An 18,192-nucleotide genomic window follows, 5' to 3' on the forward strand; every position below is an offset into this window, starting at 1 on the left:
GAATAATAGAGTCGATTATTGCTCCCACCTCTAATATATAAATCTGGACAGCCTAGGCAAATGTGTGCAATTACTTTTTACCATTTTAACAGTATTTGTTTAGATGTTTTTTCCCATGGGAGATGCTAATTATTTAATGTTTACAAGTGCAACAGTGACTGTGTCAAATTCTGCATATGGTAACAATACTTGCGAACTCCCTTCTGAGCATGCTTGTAGACAGAATGACCAGGCCTAGCAATTTTCTGAACAACACAATCAAACCACCCTTGAGCATAATGCCTCACCATGGAACCAACAGCAATTATATGTTTTCAGGTGAAGCCTCTACCACAGATAGGCAGCCAGAGGGAAGAATGTAGGAGGATGAACTGCTAAATGGTCAATATAAAGCCAGTGGATCTCACAGGGTGTGGTGGTTCTATATCCCAGAAAAGGCAAGACATTCCTGAGACAAACAGCCAAAGTGCTGGTTTGGCTGAGAGAGCAGACAGCAGAGTGTACCAGTGGGGGAAAATAGCTGAAGAGAGACAGCAGAGGCACAGAGCAGGCCAGGGGTTCCAACATGGAGACGGGAGCCATATGTCAGCACAGTTCAAAACACAAGGGATCTGTGGGGGAAAATCTGCAATGGCAAAGTCTCTCTTGCTCTCTTTGGTTTCTGTCTGGGTTCTTGCTTACATGCTTCACCCATCCCCCAAAACACTCACTCTGCTTCCTTCCTTCTACTCTGCAGAGAACATGCAGGTTAGAAGAGGAGGGCCAGGAGGCTGAAGTGGTGTGGGAAGGGTTAAGTCCTAACAGATCCATCTGTTTCCTCGTCTGTCCTCCTGGCTGGCTGCAGGACCCAGGCCAGCTTTTACACAGCCTGCAGCCTGATGCAAAGCATCAATACATAGACACAACTGGACTGCACACATCAAAAACATTGACACGTTTGAGAATTTTAACAAAGCTTTTTTATATGCCGTTTATAAAGGGGAAAGGATTTCGTGATGGCATTCATCAAGAGACTCGTGACCTGGGCCGAAGACCTGGCTCATACATCTGAGAATATCTGTAGCATTTCACTATATTTATACTGCACACTCTATAAGAAAAATAATATGGGTGTTAGGATCCATCAATCTTAGATATATACATTTAATGGTCAATGATCTGATGTCATCGACGTGTCATCGGAGCAGATCATTTTAGCAACTAGCTAGCACCAAGCAGTCAAGAAAAAGATGAAGAAATATATTCCCCTCTTTGGAATATATCAGCAGTGCGGACATATTTTGGATCGGAGAAATGCCGAGTCAACAGCTCATTCCATATGCAAACAATGCCATTATGAGATAAAATACTCAGGAAACCTGACTGGGCACCTTAAAAGAAATACGGCATTGACCATCATGCAAGCACAGTGTCAAATGATGCCACCTGCATGCCAGCATTGACCAGCGAAAACTGAACTAGTGTAAAGTGTAATGAGTAAAACAGCTGAGGAGTATAGATGTGTATGGTTTATGTTCATAATTGAAAGGCTGTCAATGGTTCTTTAAATTCATTGATTAAAAATACATTTGCACTCAGGCATGGTATATACTGATATATACTGTACATCCATCGCAGAATCTAGAATCGAATCGAATTGAAATTTTATTGTGGTCCAAATAATCAATACAACATTCTATCATAATGAAACTATACCCCTAAAAACACCATACTTTTCTCTATGGGAAATGATCTATTCTTTTCTATGGACATTCTCTTCGTGACATTTTACAGATGTGCTCTATATAGTAGTATCTGAAAGTGTTTCACCCCATGAAGATGGCTGCTTGTGTCTACGACCACAGCGATTAGTGTGAGGAACCACGGCCATGAGATAGCTGTGTGCGACTTGGACACAGACTGTAAAATAGCACACCTTTTTTTTGGCCAACGTCTACAATTGACAATCATGAACACATATCTGGGTTTACCATGGCTCTCTGAACGAGCTAACAATCAAACATCCTCTAGGGAAAGTACCTCTGCTAATATCATCTCGCAGGATCAATAGCTAATCGGCTGAAAATGTACATTGTTTCTCTGTGCTGCAGCAGGGTCCATTGTACAAGATTTTATGCAAACCGGCATTTGTCCATATGACATGTTCTGGCAAAAAAAAAAAAAATAGCCTACCCCAAAAACCTGTGCCGACTGTGTCACTTCGCTAAATCCAGCTCATTTTTCATTAGTATAAGCAATATGACAACGTAATTAAGATAATATCATGTTTGTTTATGAACGGACTAGGGTCTGCCAGGCCGTGCCCAATTTACTATGTAGGTGGGATAGGGGAAGAGGTGCACGGCACGTGTTGTGTTTATTTCCTACAATGTCCATGTGTTTTTTGGGGTGATGAGATAATACGGGCATCCGGCAGCCAGTGTATTGCAAGCCCAGCGCCCTGCAATGTACAGTCGAGAGCGACTGTATGAAATTAGCAGTAACGTAGCTGTGAGTGTGTACATAACAATTGCAACAACTGCAGAATCCCCCGATTATAATCACATTGAGGGTGCATGTAAACAGAATATCATAAACTTCTTATTTACTTTCCCTACATTAAAAAATTAACTGATGAAGCTACAATATGAAAAATAAGCCTGATGGATAGAGCCTAAGAAATGAAACAAAACAAAACAAACATCTGAATGAGTACTTATGGTTGGGAGGTCATTTATTTCCAATTAGTTAAAATCTTAATCTTAATAACAGCAGCCTATCGTCAATATCAAATCTGATCACAATTGGCGCAAGCTTATGACTATTGCTTCAGTTATGGGCCTTCAATGAAATGGATCTACATGCCTGGACCCATCCTTGTATTGTGCATAGCTTGACAGCTGCAGGGAATCAAAGGCAAGAGAATAAAGGGACGGGACAACTGTGTGCACTGCTGCACACACCCTGATTAAAAAAAGTTTGTTGTCACAGAGAGGAGAGGCTGTCCGATTAAGGAACACCTGGCTAGGGAGAGGCAGAAAACCTGCTGAACCCTCACAGTTATAACACCTTTGTATTTAAACAACACAACAAAGACACCTGCTTCTATACAGTATGTTATACTGGATTTTAAGGGTGTGCGATATGACGATATTAGATCGTGAACGATCAAAACGTCTCACATCGCTCCATGATCTGCCTTTACAGAGAGATCGTTAGTATTGTGCTACAGCGACAGTCGCCGTCCACACGGAAGCCTTTTTTTGTGTGTAAACGCAGAAGTCTTGCACATTTGGGCCGTTGGATCGTGCTGCAGCTCCTCTGTACGACGGCGTATTGGGCCACTGTATGAAAAGAAACGGAGCCGAGAGAGGGGGTCAATATTCAGAGAAAAAAAGTCGCAGATATGCTACTTTATTACGACGCTAACAAACAACCGGCATTTATGCTAGTTAACGTCCCATGCATGTACGTACATTTATTTTTCGAATTAATCCATGCCAACGTGTGACAACGCCTCGTTAAGGTCCTTAGGGTGATGGCTATAGATGGTTATTGTTGGTTTTATACGGGCCAAATTGTCATCTTATGGGTGTTTATTGATCAGGTGCAAATTTGCTACTTTAAAACTAGCAAATCTGCAACTTTATGAAGTAGCAATAAATCTGAATATTGCGCACCTCTCTCTGCTTTTTTTTTTTTTTAACTACAGTGGCCCTGATACGCCAATACGCTGAGGGATTATGGCAGCATTACGACAGCTTGTATACAGCGCACAAGCGGCATGGAGGACAACATGGAGGAGCTGGTCCCTAAAAAAAATTTGCTTTATAGTGTTGTTTTACCTTTTAAAATTCTTGTTGAATGTTCATACTTTGCAGTATTGCACTTGCAAATTAGATTAAAATCTGTTCGAAAAGGTACTTTGGCCTAAATGGTCTGTTATTCTTTCAGTTTAGTTACCTTGTAGGGCTATATTTTTTTAAATAGGGAAATTAGTTTGGTTGTACTGTTCAGTTACTTGCAAAATAGTCTTACAAACCAACATGAAAAAGAAACATGATAAGATCGTGGATCGTGATCCTGCCTGAAAAAAATCGTGATATGATATTTTTGCCATATCACCCACCCCTACTGGATTTGTACCAGTGAAGTTAACACAGAAGGACTTGTTTAGGCTGGTGATGTTGAGGAAAGTGTGTGAGTGAATGAGAGAGAGAGACAGAGAGGGACGTGCAGACTTACAGTATGTCAGACAACAAGGTCAGCCCATCCCAGGAGAGGTGTTGGCTTTCTAAGAGAGTACAGCTACTTGAAACCAAGGTCATTGCGCTGTGGTTGTGAGAGGGACAGCAGAGTCGGCCAGACGGACAGCTTTGCCACATGGCATATGTATAGGCTTGATGTGTTGTGCAAGCTGAATGAGTGCGTAAGCGTGTGTCTGTATGTGCCTTCAATGCCATGCAATTCAGATCACTGGCAGAAAATAAATAAATAAATGAATGAGTAACATATCCACGCCCATTAAGGAATGTCCTGAAAGCAGATGCCTTTCTGACATAAACAAATCAGTCCATTATCACTGCCATTATGGCTACAAACCGTAGAGCAGCAATCTTAGCTGCTTCATTCAGCCTTTAATAGCTCTTTGCATGGTTTTCACAGACTTCCTAGAAATGGATTCCTGTTTACCAGCATTGCATTCTCCCACAGCAAAAGATTACAACAGAGTTCCCTTTAGAAACTTGGTTTAGGTTTAGAAATTCAAACTAGCTGCTAATCTAGGTTTAGCTCATATGGAGACATTTAAGACTATAAAGGGCAGTATGAGTGCCTTTGTTATACGTTTCGACTGTCTTTGTTTTGTTCTGCTTTTATTTCTGGACAGGAGCATTAATGAGGCAAAAAAGGAGCAATGGGACACTTAACTGTTAACTTTATTAAAATAAATTAAACATCATACTACTACACTTTGAATTGCCATGTTTTGAACAGTTGCTATACAAATAAAATTGCCTTGCCTTGCCTACACACTAGAGATGCAACGGTTTTCAATATAATATTGAACCGTACGGTACAGTATTCAAATTTCAAATTTCCATGTTTTGTATTTCTCTCTGAATTGGCTCTGTCGGAGCTTTAGAGGAGCACTTGATTGCAGCATTTGTTCACGAGCTGCGAACGCCTCCGTGCCAAGCAAATATCAAATATCTATGTGCAATGGGGACGTTTATTGCAAAAGATTTGCAGCCCTTTTCCATAGTTAGAGATGCGGGCTTCCGTCACCTAATCAAAACGCTACGCTATCATCGCAGACATTTTTCAGCACTAATGCAATTCCCGACTTCTTTAAAACAACGCGGAAAGGCATTGACGTGGAACTGGCAAAAGCACAGAGCCTAGCAGAGCCTCGGAGCAGAGCGTTATCTCACTGTGACGGTCTGCTATATGTCGGAGTGGGAGATGAAGAGCACAGTACTCCAAACCTGTCCCTTGCACGAAAGCAATGCAAGCGTTCACTTGGCAGAGAAACCGACCAATGCAGTGACAAGTTGGAGAGGCCAAACATAAGACATGTATTTTTTTTTTTAAACATACTTTTATTTTTTTTATTATAGAATACCCTTGAATTTGCAAAATTCAAGGGTATTCAATTCAATAAATCATTTTGGAATATATAAAAAGCAATTTTGTTTCTCCTTGCCCACATAATGTGTACCGAAACAGAACCGAAACCGTAACCCAAGAACCGAGGTATGTATTGAACCGTGGGCTAACTGTATTTTTGCATCCCTACTACACACAGTCACTGATTCAGTGACATACTTTGCACGACATTACACATCCAATGGTAAGAACATTAATCCATTCTACGTTGATAGATAGTGACAGTAGTGTCTTGTCTTGTGTGATTCTCATGAGTGAGATTTATATTTGTATACACTCAATCAAACAGACCCACTATTTGTATTAGCTGGGACGGATTTGGGCTGTTGGATGCAGCTGGATGAGGGTTATTGGATTGAAAAAACAAAACTTAACTTTGTAAGGAGGGAAGGCTATTTCAATGTTATCTTATCCTCCCCCACCTTGGACAAGGGCCTAGCAGCTCTAAAATTAGCAGTCACATCTAAACACAGTCTTTGGTGTAGCAGCTACTCTTTGATGGGAACTTGGCTCATGGCTGACGCACTGAAAGCACACTCGAGCCCTCTCAAAATACAGAGTTGAAGCCAGAATAGTATACATGCTATGCAAACTAGAGACATGTAGTCCTTGACTTTCTACATTTTTACATTGGAAACATTTGGATGAAGTGACATTTGAAGTTGCTCAATACAACAGTAAAATCAACTTTTTATTTATAGATCACCAGTAGTATATGGAGGTTTGAGAGGTTAAATTGTCATCAATGTCAGTGCAACACTATCATAATTATATGATTAAACTGTGATTGTTTTAGCAATGTTATGAGTGATTCCAAGATAACGTAATTTAAAAACAAAATGGGCACACAGGTAGCTTAGTATGTGAGACCAGATATCAACAACAAAATATTATTTATCCAATTCCTTTCTATTACTCATTATTACATTATTAAATGTAATGCTACTGACATCACCCAATCTGTACAAAGCAACAAGCAACCAAAAAACTAGAGTGCCATGAAAAGATTCCATGTCACATAACATGTGTTTATTGAAAAAATTACACGGCTGAAAAATTGCACTGCTCCAGTAGATAATGAAAAAACTAGATTGTAGAATACATGGCAATTCAAAGACCACCAACAGTATAAAGCAGCAGCCAGTCTATATCAGCCTAACCATCAGATACAGATCCTGTCTTAGTGTGCGTGTATTAACATGTACTTAAAGGACTGTGGAAGAGAGTGCCTGTGAAGCAACCATGACCTCCCAAGAAGAAAACTGCCTGTGCTCATGAACGTACAGATATATTACTAAATAAAGTTATAAAAAACAAAACCCTGAATAAGAATAATAAACAAGAATGAAATGCTAAACCAAGCAAATTTACTGTGTGCAAATAGAGCTGGATATACTTGCATAAAAATGAGCATGATTCTAGGAATGCTATAAAATCTCTTTATTTAGAATTATAATCAGAACAAAGAAATATATGTCTTGAACACATTATTGGTAAATGGAACCTTATACATGTATCTTCTGGTGCTGGATTACTTCCCTTAATCATTTCACTACTCAAGCTCTCCCAGCAACAGGGAAAAGTGCAGAAATAAAGAACAAGCATTGGACTCAATGCTGCAAGATGTTGTTCATAAAGCTGCTGCTATTTATCTTTTCACGCTCACGCCTACAAGTTATTTCTACTCACTCAGAGTGCTAACTGGTCTGAACCACCATTACACAGAGCACACTGGCCTCCCACTCCCACCCTACTTACAGTGGCAGATGTCAGGTGGGGAAGTGTGTGTATGTGTGGCCAAACTGCACAGGGCAATGACACAAAACTCAGAGTTAGGACATATTCACAAACCATCTCACAACCTGTCAACCTTAAGAGGTCTAACACAAAGCTCAAACACTCCAACTAAGCCTAAGATGTTAGAGAAACATTGTCGTGGGTTAGTAAAGAACCATAAGCACGTATATGCAGGTTGTATAGATATGAATGTTTATGACACGGCAAAAAAGTCACACCCACAATTTGTAAGCAAGACACTTTCCAACCTAACCTACTACCACAGGTCGGGGCGCACGGTCATGGAGGAAATGCATCAAGTGAGCCAGCATTGGGGACACACCCAGTTGAATCCTTGGGCAGACACAGGCTCCACCGATAAAGAAGTGTGAAAACATATGGTTTGTTATGAAACTGTGCCTGGTGTACCTAGACATTAGGTAATTCATGAGAAACACCGGATTAGTCATGGAACATGAGAACCATGACAGTTTAAGCTGCAAACATGTTTGAGTTTATTTGCCGACATCACAGGAAGTGACTATTGTGGATGCGCACATCGCAATTTCTGTGCTGAAGCACTCAGACTTCTGTGTCAATGCTGGGCATGCTTATGTGAAGCCCCTGGGAAGGCAGCAATGCATAGCACTGCATTCCCTTACTTCCCACCTCCCTGAAACTGTACAACCTATAGCAGACCTCAAATTCCTCTGCCTAAGATGCGAGCTCCCTGCCATTCAGCTTGCTATTAGCGCATTTCTCTGCACTCCACAGCCACAGTGCCTCGCCTGTTCCCTGCAAACAGACTCCTTCTATATGGCATCAGTGTGCAGCCTGCCTGAGGGGGAGGAGGAGGAGCAGCAGCAGAGGGGAGGAAGAAGGGAAGGCTGGGAAAACAAAGCCTCTATAGTCGTCTCTCCAGCCGGGCCAGGCCGAGCTGCACTAGCGGGGGCGAGTTATGTAATGTGACTGGCAGGGCCCACTTTCCTCTTCAGGGCTGCTGCACACACTAATCCCCACTGAGGAACAAGCCCTGCTTTGGAAGAAGAGGAGGAGATATCAGAGGAGCTGTGCGGGAACCAGTGGAGAAAGTGTGATTAGAAGAACTTCAGTCTTTCATCTACACCAAATCAAACAAGTCACCTCCCCTCTATCAGCTTCTCTCCTGAAAGCTAACAGTAAGGATGATATTAGCACTGCTGACTACTGGCTAGAGCATAGAGAGGACGCACCATTCTCACACAAAAAGCCTTGTTTGTAAGACATGAGATACTCGCACACATTTAACACACCTTGGCTACTCACACCAGATGTGTAGCAGCTAAATACAAGGTGGTTTAGGGCCTTATGATTTCCGCAATGCGGAAAACATACGGAATCGCAGAATCTGACAATGAAAATGGAATCAACTGTAAAACGCAGAATTCCGTCTATATTGTAAATGTAAGTTTATTTTCTGATTGTGTAATCCTCCATGATAACACGCTGACCGGTTGATAATTCCTGAACTGGGCTGTAACTTCAACTAATTGCCTGGACATCACACCGACTGATATGCACATGTAAAGGCATATTGTTCCAGCTCACACACTTTGATCATGTGATTTAGTTATGTAGTGTGCTCGCATATACACATCAATAAACACTAAAACATTACAATCTTTGGCTCTGTGGGAATTTGCAGTGGGAGGAGCCTGCAAGCTGTGAGGAGGACTCAACGTCCAGTCTGTTGTTATTTTGTTTCATGAATCGACTCATTCGGGTGATGCCGTTGTAAATGAAATGAAATGTCTCCACAGATGAAACGCATCTGTTTAACCGTGTCGGCACACAGTTTTGTGATGCATTGAATATTAATTAACACGGCTAACCAGGCTAAAACAACTAGCATGCTACAACTAACAACAACTGATCCGCTGCCAAAACTTTCCGGGTAAAACTCGCTCCAGAATTTCTGTTCCACATGTGCACGTAGTAAAAACAAACGACTGTTTGAGTCACTGGGCGTACCGAAAAGGATGTCACATACACTGAACATCCTGTGCCTAAAGTTTCCGGTACAAATGCATGTAACACTACGTCCCTAACAACATCAGTAAGGTTACTCTATATTCACACTTTCATACCATGGCAGATCATTTTCAAACCCAAATGAAACCCAGACAGGTATAAATTAGGAGGCACGGGATTACTGAGGGTGAGCGTAAGTGACACAAAGACAGTCACATAATGAAAGACAAACAGAGTAAGAAGAGAACGGGACAATTGATTACTAACCATGGGAACCAGTTGAAGGATTAAAAGCAGTTAAAAATAAAAGTATGATTCTGATTTACTTAGCTGCTTGCCTGGAAGCCATGTGACTGGCATCACATGAGGAGAGGGAGAAGGAGAGCCACGCACGCACGCGCACGCGCACACGCACACACACACACACACACACACACACACACACACACACACACACACACACACACACACACACACACACACACACACACACACACACACACACACAGAGTGTACTCCACTCCTGGCAACATATTAAGCTTTGTGATCAGTTTCCTTGGTTTCCACTGACAGTAAGCAGATATACGCAGCTCGAAGAGGTAAACAGTAGCAGCTCTTTCTGGTGCAACAGCCAAAGGCACACAGACACACGAGCAGTGGGTGGGAGGAGAAAAGAGAGTCAGAGGGAGAGAGATGAATTTGTGTTGAAGAGGAGGGGAATGAGCCAGTGCCAGTGCACCATATAAATAAATAAATAGACGTTCTCATTTATTGAATAAAACAATATAAAGTCTCAAAATCCTCAGATTAATAATACTTTGCATTTGCACCTTTTATCATTAAACAGATCTGCGCTTAATGTGTCAGCTGTGTTTACTTTATGTTAGTCTATCAGTTAGGAAAAATGTGCAAAAATCTCTACGTCGTGAAAATCAAGTTATTGCAGCATGCACTAAAAGGTTATTTTAAGTTAGAACTTAATATAATTGATAGCTGACTTCTTATACATTATACATTATACATTGTTGAATGTAGAAGACATTTAAGTTCCAAGGATAAATCATATAAAGCGCTATATGCAACATCTGAACTGAATCTATTAAGAATCCCATCAAAAGGTGTGGCTTGTATACAATGGGAGTTGTTTGATTGGTGCACTCATATTCAACAATTTTACATAACCAAGATTTTCAAATCTGGACTTTTAGCTAGTCACATTCACCAACAGGAAGGTGTATTTGTGTGTATTCAATACATACAGTGAATGAGACAGGAAGAGTTTAATGGGGGGTTTCTGTTGGACACATGGTAGCATTGCTGCACTACAGAAGCTGTGACCTACTTTTCACTGTCTCTATCAAACACAACCACACGCACACAAACACACACACACACACACACACACGCACACGCACACACACACGTACACAAGCATGCACATACCCTCTGACAAAAGGATAGGAAAGCAGAAGTTAGACATGCAGTAAGCCCAATTCTATTACATGCATTCCAGTGGCTCAATGTCGCCGTGCTTTCAACCTGTCGATACAAGCAACTCCTGCACACACAGCCTCCTGCATGACTAACAATAAAGAGTAGAACCTGATGCTTGTAGTATGTAAGCATCTATGTATACAAGCACACTCAAGCACAGACGGTCTCTCTTTACGTTGGTTTAAAAATTAGATGTTTGGTTAAACATGAGGCCCTTGAACTGCCTGAAATTCCATGATTACAAAGATGTCATTAACAAAGATAAAGAAATTACAAACATACGACATGTAATTTGCCTTCACGTGTTACATTAACTCAATTTCACAAAGCATTAAGACTTATGGAGCCAATTCTCCTTCTATAGTAAAAATATATATGCTCCAAAATGTAAACAAATCAAAGGATGATGAAAATATGAAAAGGTGCAAATGTGAGGTTTCAATCTTGTGTTCACCAGTTGTGTTTGCAAGAATACCCACACACAAACACAGACCGCAATGTATTGTAAGCCAGTGCAAACCAAAAAGCCAAAAGAAAACCCCACCTTTTTCAGAAACAATTGTTTTCTAATAGGGTTTTAAGACAGTGTGAGACTGATGCTTATATTTTTTAAAAGATAATGCGTCAACATACCGATTCCATGGCTGTAGGAGAATGTCAGTGGGCTAAAATTCCAACTAGAAAAACACCCGTCGTCTGAGTTCACAGAATCCTGAAAAACAAGATGAAAACAAAACCAAGCATTAATTACTGAAACAGCACAAATAGTTTCACATTACTTACAATGGGTGGGTATTGGGGTGGATGCAAAGAGTCAGGTTTCTCCTTCCATGATCAATTCATCCACAGTTCTCTGGCAAGCAAAGAAAGGCCTATGGAATAATAGGATAAAGGCGGACGAACAAGCATTTGATCCCCTTTTTGTTTCTTTGACCCAACATTGCACAGCCATGGTCTTTCAAAATAACCCAGCACCAATGTGGTCATGCCATGGTGCCTCACAAACCTGTATTTGTCCTGAACAGTATGAAAATACCCCATGCCTCCGTGCCCAAAGTATAGACAGATTATCGGTTTACCATATTTATGGGGTGATTTTTAGTTTGATATTTACCAGCCGACAACCCTCTAAGTAGACAATCCAGATCTGCATTTTTTCGTTACAGAGCATGAAAAGTACATAACAAACCTGTACATTCATTATATATACAATTGATTCAACAATATATGATTCAGGGCTCCAGAAGGCTACCGTTTTGGGCGCTTATGCAACCAAAAATCAGTGAAGTGCGACTAAATATTTTCCTTGGTTGCACCGGTGCTCCTAACATTTAGCTGGTCTGTGTATGTGTGTAGTGAAATGTTTTATTTTTTTTTTCACACCAGCATACAGCGAAGAAGAAATACCCCAGTCTGAGCCAATCAGAGGCCAAGTAGGGGCGGCCCTTCGTCTCTGATGGGCTCTGACCCCAGGCTCGTCTTCGCTGAATGTTGTGGAGAAGCCTTAATATACTACGAGTGAAACTGTAGTTCTCCTGCTCCTCCTCAAGCGACCAAGCGATGAAGAGAACTGTACAGCACAGACACGACATCATCGTCGGAGTTAACCGCTTCACCTCCTGTTTCTCCTTGCACCACAAGATGCTGGTCTGGTCTCATCGGGCACCAAGCCAATGTCATAAAGTGGGCTGTCCGGTCGGTCATAATTTTGTCGCTTTGAGTCCGTCTCCGGTTCACCGACATTGTGCAATTACTGCAGAGTACGAGCAGAGCCTGGTTGGGAATGCTGCTTTTACAGTCGAGCATCATCGTTCAATCAAAACGTTAAACAAGCACCAGAAACACAACCGGTACCGGGACCGGTGCTTGTGAAAAATTTTGCACCAGTGTGACTAATGTAAAAAGTTAGTCTGGAGCCCTGCGATTCCACATTAATAAACAGTCTGGATTTTGTGGTAAGTGGCATAGGCATGGAAACATAACTTTAGCAAAGCCAAGAAGCTGAAATTGCTCAAAGCTACAAAAAGCAAGATGATTTAGATATGTCTAGTCAATTTAACTGTGAAAGGTATGCTCTCATTGATGTATATATTCGCATATATAGTAGTGAACTTACAATTGAAAACATGTCCGTTCATTACTTTTCGGCTGTTTGGCTTGTGGTGTTGCTGCTTGCAGCCGTCTCAAGAACGGCTCGCACAACCTTACACTTGACACTGAGCTCCCTTAGTTCTGAGCAAAACACACGCCATGACAAAGTTGCATCACACACCAAAGTCAATGCTACTCATGGTCAGTGAAATAAACTCTGGTACACAGGAAAAAACATCAGGAGCAACAAGATTTGAATTTTACCTGACAAATAAAATAATTAAAATGTGTTCCATCATTATTCATTTAACTCTCCAACATCATATTAGAAGTGGAAGATTCTCAGAATTAAGTAATTAAGTGTGTTATGCTGATAATGTCTCTTCATGTGAGGAACGTAACCATTTAGATTCTGGTCAGTTGACCCAAATAACGCCTGTTTGAAAATTTGCTGCAATAATTTAAAGAGATGTGAGAGCCGCTACGGAGTGCCTTGAAACCAGCCCTGCTATCACTTGAGCATAGGCCCAGTCCTGTCATGTTGCTAACCTCTAACCACTATCCTGACTCACTGCCCTTCCCCTGTTGCCTCTAAATGTTTCAAATGTATTGTTTCTAAGTGTTAATGTATGTCTGCTGCAGTATAAGTTAAAATAGGACCTATATGGAGGGTTTAACAGGATAGAGTACAAAGGCTGATAGTACATGCAGGGTGGCAGGTGGGTACGAGGGACAGGATTAAGGCCAGATCTAACTGGAATGGCCTAAGTGGTTAGGAGGATGACAGTTAGATGCGTATTTGTCTTCACACTGGAGTGGAACCTGTGGGGCTTTCCCAGCAGGAAGCACAGGATTGACGGATTGTTATAATCCAGGCAGGAAGCAGAACACTACCCTCCCAACAGTTTTGGATACAGAATACAGACAATCCTCCTTGATGATCACCTACAAAAACTGCAAAGAGACCATTTTAAACAAGAATTGTATACTAAAAAAAGTACCAACATCAAAATATTTTTGCATGCCTGCATATGAAATTATGAATTATGAAATTAATTGAATTGCTATGCCAATGTTTGCCTCTGGGCATGGATATTTCACGCCTTCAATGCTAGAAAATTCCAATCAAGCAGATATGTTTACAGTACTGGAGTGGTTGCACACTGGGTGGGATTGAAAGGCTCCTTAAGCACCATTCCCACTTAAAAAACAAACACTAAGGGGCCGTCCACATGGAAACGTTTCTTCTGTGTAAACTCGGAAGTCTTGTGCATTTGGGCAGACCGTCCACACGGATCCGGCGTTTTCAGTGCCTGAAAACGCACTATTTTGAAACCAGGTCCCAGGAAAAAAAAGAAGCCCCTCCGTTTCGTGATCGTTTTCGTGTAGATGGCAAAAACGCAAACGATGAGGTCATCACCCCGCCCCTCGACCCTCTAGCCTGACTTCTTCCCCGCAACGTCTCAAAATGACAACAACAATGGCGGCCTACATGCTTGTGATCATGCTGCAGCAGATACTCTACTCCTTTGTACAACGGCGTATTAGGGCCACTGCATGAAAAAAATAACAGAGCCGAGAGAGGTGGGCAATATTCAGAGAAAAAAAAGACGCATTTGCTACTTTTTTTACGATGCTAACAAACAACCACTAGCTAACTTCCCATGAATGTAGGCATTTATTTTCATAATGAATCCATCACAAAGTGTGACAAGGTCCTTAGGATGATGGCTGTTGATGGTTATCGTTGGTTTTATTTATATGGGCCAAATTGTCATCTTATGGGTGTTTATTGATCGGGTGGTCAGGTGGATAGTAGCTGTAACATTCATTTGTTGCCATAGCAATGGCAAACATCTGGTCAAGCAGCGTATTTACTTTTAAGACAGCCTACTAGGGCTGGGCGATATATCGATTTTTTCAAAGGAGATATGGAACGCAACACTATAGTCAACATCGATATAAAATAATTTGCATTTAAAGTACTGCACATTTGGTCCAAATAACAGTAATTTCGCCTGCCGCCTGCTCTTTCGCAACTCTCTCTCTCTCTCTCCTGCTGCCTCCAGCACACACTAACCCACCCCCGCCCTTCCACTCACGTCACTTTTTTTTAAAATCCCCTCCAGCGTGGAGTCCGGCGACGCCGTGGAGCGCTTGCCGCCTGTACCGCCCGTAGCCTAGTTGTTTCGCCAGGGTTGCAAACTTTGCAATTATTTACTAAACCAGAACCTTCTTTAAGTTATACACGGTAAAAAAAAGTGTTTCATGAACGCATGAACGCAGACTGCCATTCGCAACAGCTGTCCTGCTTTCTGTGGTAGCAAGACATTACCAGCAGAAACACTAATTCGTATTTTGGTTGTGGTGGAAATGTTTTGAATATAATAATAATAATAATAATAATAATAATAATTTATAATATAATAAGTATAAATATAAAATAATAAAAGAACAAAAATATTCCGCAACAGTTTCCAAATAGTCTTCATTGCTGTGATCCAAGTTGCTCAGCAATAAAGTTCAATCACAACTCAAGCATGGCTGTAACAAGGCTACTAACTCTGAATGAATTACATTTCTGTAATGGAGCATTATGGGGCAGGCTGCTGCTCCTGAAGCACATGTAGGTCTAGACCTCACTTTCAATGTTGTTTTGAACCAAAAAACAAATGCTTTCTCAGGATATGTACATTTGAATCATACCGCGATATCATATCATCACCACAAGACCCCCCAGACATACATTTTAGGTCATACCACCCACTCATACCAGCTAAGTTTACACTACACATCAATTAGCCAGCATCCTCAAATCAGACAAAATCACTAGAAAGACAAATACATGCATGCACAAGCATTTATAACATGGCACATATACTCACACTATGTAAAATCTGAGACAAGACTATGGAGTGGAGCGAATGAAAAGGTCAGAGAAAAATGCCAAACTAATACCTAAAGTTAAAGGAAGTACTCCTTTAACCTAGCCTAGTCAAAAGCACTGCCTCCACACTGTGTGAGGCTGAGGCCAAACATTCAGCATTATCATGCATAATTATAGCAAATTCTTATTTCTGCATCACCATGACTACATGCCTGGATATTAAATTATTCTGCATGTTTATTGGACATGTCCCTGTTATCTAACAGCTGATATATCAGCAGTGTTTTAGAGTACTTAAATCCGCTTAAAACAAAAGGAGAGACTGCTGGTTCCATGTGAATGGACAGTGGTGACACATGACGTGTGTGTGTGTATGTGTGTGTGTGTGTGTGTGTGTGTGTGTGTGTGTGTGTGTGTGTGTGTATGACGTGCGTGTGTACGTACGTGCGTGCGTACGTGTGTGTGTATGGGCAAAAGAGGGAGGACTTCCCTGTGTACTGTAGGATTAAGAGGAGACAGAGGCTCCCATACTGGCTTCAGGACACAGGCGTCTTTTGTCCTTCTTCTCTGTCATTTGGCATCTGATTACAAGAAGAGCTTCCATTTAAAAAAAACTGGTATCGCTGCTACTTCTATATAGAAACACAAAACGCACCAGTGTGCCGCCCAGGGCTACAGAGAACCTCTCCAGTCAGCCCTGTCTGGCTGTTCTATCAGAGAACAGATCAGAGCCAGCTGAAACGTGACCTGGAACAACAGTGCTGACCTCTGTCTGATTTCATAAAGCATGTCACAGGGCTCGTACACGTCATGCAGGGGATTCATTCACGCTCACATGCAGGGTTTGCGGCCACAGTAGATCATCTCTAACAAAATTTACTGGCTGGCTGAATTTTCTGGAGTTCATACGCAGGACACAGTTAGCACGGGATCAGAAATGTTGGCAAAGAATCTCAACAAGCCAAAAATAACATCAAGTGCTGTTGAGCTTGGTAAAAATAAGCTATACAACCATAGCAATGTGGGGATAGTTTTATTGTAATATTAACTACATGCTGTGTGGTAAATACAAGTTAGGCCATATTGTTGATTTCAATGAGACCACTCTGTTGACGTAGTAGGGGTGCCAATGCAAAGGGGTGCCAACAGAAAATTGCAGGGCCATCCTACATAAACATGTCACATAGCTCAACCTTTGTCTGGAATGCTACAAGACTTCACCCAGCAAGGTACTGCATTGGCTAATCAAATATATGCAAGCACAGCCATTTGATAGATGAAATGCTTCTTTAAAAAGGAGAAATCCGGTCATTTTTTCAGTCTATTTATGTCGTTTCGCCACACTATTTGAGCTAAACGAGCGCTGTCGTGCCTCGTAAGGACCCAACCTGTGTTGCATAGGTCTTGGAATTATTTTCTGAGGCCCAGAAAAGCAGATTTGAGCTATTCTGGAAGGCTGGCAGGCAGGTACACATCTCAGCTAGGTCAAGTAAATTTTTGTCTGTTTTTTTGCTTCTAATAAGTCGGGATGACCCTGGGGAGAACGTAAATGGAGTCAAAAATGACCGCATTTCTCCTTTAATTCTACTTTTGAACTTGCGATCACTGCTATGAAAGAGACATTTAACCTCTTTGCACTATCAACCTCAGTGAAAAATCATCTATTTTTCAATCTTGATCTCACAAGTAACTGAAAACAACACTCTCGTCATGCATCCCCATAACATTAATTCGGAACACCCACTCAGTCCTTACGAAGACCTGAAATAATATTTTTAATTTTGTTGAAGGAAGTGGCTCACATGCCTTTAGTATCCATATTTCCTTACTATGTGTTAGCTTGACGCAGGGAACAGTGCCTACATTTTCTGGGAGTTGGCTATTACTGGAGAGCTCAGTGATGGTTGGTGCTATGATGTCGATGATGAACCCACCCTTATATTTGGTCTGAGCACTAAACCAAACAAACAATAGGACGCAACAGCAGCTCAATACAACTGCCTGGGTTTGGCCCACAGTATGTCAACGCATCAGGTATCGGAGCTTATTGTAATATCTTCGTTAATTAGATTCAGTCATCTGCTCTTTCATGCTCAGACACTAGAGAAGAAACCTGACACTGGAGGGTGTGGGGAGGCAATTGGGGGGAGGGGGACATGGGTCGGGGATGCACACTACACCTCTCCTTTTCAAAAACATCTACATTATTGATAAAGCCTGGCTTCTGCAGGGAAGGACCACAGCACACTATTCATCCATATCTCCTGCACAAGCAAACCAACACAGAC

At 41.5% G+C, this 18,192-nt stretch overlaps 1 protein-coding gene across 3 annotated transcripts in view; it reads right to left on the reverse strand.

Moving 5' to 3' along the window:
* Positions 1 to 18,192, reverse strand: part of ankrd11 (ankyrin repeat domain 11) — a 102,658-nt gene that overhangs the window by 65,479 nt on the left and 18,987 nt on the right. For all 3 annotated transcript variants that reach the window (XR_014597275.1, XM_084011172.1, XM_084011171.1), the window contains exon 2: positions 11,560 to 11,638. The gene's annotated coding sequence lies outside the window, so the exon portion shown is untranslated. The remainder of the gene's footprint in view (positions 1 to 11,559; positions 11,639 to 18,192) is intronic.

Source organism: Eutrigla gurnardus, assembly GCF_963514095.1.
Source record: "Eutrigla gurnardus genome assembly, chromosome: 1".
Classification (NCBI taxonomy): domain Eukaryota; kingdom Metazoa; phylum Chordata; class Actinopteri; order Perciformes; family Triglidae; genus Eutrigla; species Eutrigla gurnardus.